Below are 3,138 nucleotides of genomic sequence, written 5' to 3' on the forward strand. Positions count from 1 at the left end.
GGCACGCGCCTGGCCTTGCAGAGAAGGGACGCCCAGACAGTTGGCCCACCCACGAGCCAGCAGCGTTCCATGCTCTTGATCAGTAAGATATGTTTCTGGAATAAAAACCACATCAGCGTTTTTATTTTCAAGTTCAGACAAGGCTTTATTTTTTTTTTTCCCCCCCAATTTTCCCTTCACATGGGCGAGGCTAATCCTCCTGCCTGGACTGATGTGTCTATAAATTCAGCTGTTCGTTCAGAGGAACAGAGGCTGGGGGTGGGGGTGGGGGGTTCTCCTTCCTGAGGCCAGGCCCTACAACAACCCATAATTACCAACACAAGATTCTACAGAATGATCCCAAACCGAGGGGAACCTGTCTCTGCCATGTGTCCCGGCAAACACAGACTGGAGCATTGCAGAATCCATCTATCTTCTCCTTTAAACAGTGATCCCCACCTCCCTTCCCAAGGGTCTTCTGAGGGGCTGTCCACAGGTAGAGGGGTTCCCAGGCAGTAGTGGGGAGAGGGAGAAGCATGATAAAAGTCAGACTTGGGACAACCAGGACCTAGAGTAATCGATGAATGGGGATAAGCTAAGGGCAGTGGGAGGGAGAAACCAGGAGCTGGCCCGGAGGCCAGTCCAGCCCTGAGAGTCCACAGTGAGAAGCCACTTACAAGGAACACAACGATCAGGGGAAAGTCTCTTTCAAAAGTGGGTAGGATTTACCATGGTTACAGAGTAAATATTAGAATTTCCTCTCTTCCCCCCCCCCCCAGCATTTTTTTTCCCCAGAGTGTATTCAAATTAAAAGTCTCTGCTGCTGAAACTGAATTAGACTTCTATTTAATAAAAGTGGAGCCGTGTGTGTGTGTGTGTGTGTGCGCGCGCGCGCGCATATGTGTGTGTGTGTGTGTGTGTGTGTGTGTGTGTTGGGGGGATTATTCAATGCAGTAAATTTCTTGGGCATGTTTGGGAAGGCTTCCAAGAAGTAGCATGTAAGCAGAGACCCAGGGCTGAGTCAGAAGTAGCAGGTGAGGAAGAGGTGAGAGACACCTCCAAGCCGAGCCAAGAGCAGGTTATGGTCTTGGTCTCAGAAATGAAACTGGAGCCCTCCCCATGGGGGTGGGGGGACTGTTCTAGGCCTTGCTGGATGTTCCGCAGCCTGGCCCCTGCCCACTCCAATGCCAGCGGCATCCCCCTGGGGTGTGACAGCTCACATAACACACATCCTAAAGGCCCCCTAGTGGGTGGACAGAGGGTGGTGTGTGTGGGGGTGGGGGTGAGTGTGGGGGTGAGACACGGAGCAGGAGGGGTTGTGGTTGGAGTGGTGGCAGTATAGATTACCTTGAGCACCATACTTGGGAGTGAACCATCAAAGTGGAGGGTAGGGGACGTCATGACAGATGTGCCTTCCGGAAAGATCACTGGCAGCCGTGTGAGTCATCCTAGGAGGCATATGGTAAGATGGAAGGGTGGAGTCTTGGATGGCACAAACGGATAAGCGCTGGCCTACCAACCAAAGGACTGGTGGTTCAAACCCACTCAGAGAATTCTCAGAAAGTCTAAGATCTGCTTCCCAAAGCCCCCCTATTTCCCCTGGCCCTTCCTGTTGTTGTTGTTAAGTACCGTGGAGTCGGTTAGGACTCATAGTAGCCCTACACAGGGTTTCTGAGCTTGTAAATCTTTACGGGAGCAGAAAGCCTTGTCTGTCTCCCACAGAGCCACTAGTAGTTTCAAACTGCTGACCTTGAGGTTGGCACCCCGACTCGTAACCACTACGCTACCAGAGCTCCTTCCTACACAGACACAAAAGACAACCTGCGCTGTCCAGTCTATACCAACTTACAGCAGCCCTGCAGGACCGTCCTGGTGGGGCGCTCTGGGCTAATGCATTGGACCGCCACGTTGATTTGAACCGCAAGGTCGGTGGTTCGAGCTCACTAGCCGCTCCTTGGAAACCCTATACAGGGTCGCTACGGGTTGGAACCAACTTGACTGCATTGAACAACACAACACAGAGGAATGCTGCTTCACAGGTGGTCAGTCTTTATGGAAGGAGAGTCTCGTCATACTCCCTCAGCAGCAGGTGGACTTGAACCACTGACCTTTCAGTTAGCCACACAGTGCTTAACCCACTGTGCCACCAGGGCTCCTTTCCAAAAGGTTTGTTGTTAGGTGCCTTCGAGTTAGCGCTGATCTGTAGCAACACCGCGCACAACAGAACGAAACACTGCCTGGTCTTGTGTCAGCTTCACAATTGTTGATACACTAGAGCCCATGACAGCAGCCACCGGGCCAATCCAGCTCATTGGGGGGTCTCCCTCTTCTTCCCTAACCCTCCACTTTACCAAACATGATGTCCTTCACCAGGAACTGTTTGCTCCTGATAATATGTCTGAAGTATGAAAGAGGAAGTCTCATCATAGTGGCTTCTAAGGAACATTCTGGTTGTATTTCTTCCAACACAGATGTATTTACTCTTCCAGCAATTCATAGTCCCTTCAATAGTCTCCTCCAATACCTTCAGTGCCACTGGTTCTTGAGCATATGCTACCTCTTGAAATGGTTGAACATAGACCATTTCTTTTTGGTATAGTGACCCTGTGCTTACTTTCCATCTTCTTTGGATGATTTCTACATCATTCAATATTTTACCCATGGAGTCCTTCAATATTTCAAATCGAGTCATGAATTTTTTTCTTCAGTTACTTCAGCTTGAGAAATGCTGAGCATGTTCTTCCCTTTTGCATTTCTAACTCCAGGTCTTTGCACATTTCATTACATTTGGCTTTATCTCTTGAGTTTCCATTCGATTTTTTCTGGTCAGTTCTTTTCTTCCTTATTTCTCCCATTCGCTTTAGCATCTCAATGCTGGAGAGCAAGTTTCAGAGTCTCTCTGAATTCCATTTTGGTCTTTTTTTTCTGTCTGTCTTTATAATGACTTTTTGCTTTCTTCCTGTATGATGGTCTTGGTGTCATCCCATTGTTCTTCTGGTCTTCAGTCATTATGTGTAATTCACCAAATCTGTTCTTTTTCTCTAAATTCAGGTGAGATATGTTCAAGGTCATACTTTTACTCACATGGACTTGTTTAAATTTTCTTCATATATTGTTGTTTTTGTTGTCAGGTGCCATCGAGTCGGAACCGACTCATAG

The sequence above is a fragment of the Chrysochloris asiatica genome, unplaced genomic scaffold, assembly GCF_000296735.1.
Source record: "Chrysochloris asiatica unplaced genomic scaffold, ChrAsi1.0 scaffold00097, whole genome shotgun sequence".
NCBI classification, from domain to species: domain Eukaryota; kingdom Metazoa; phylum Chordata; class Mammalia; order Afrosoricida; family Chrysochloridae; genus Chrysochloris; species Chrysochloris asiatica.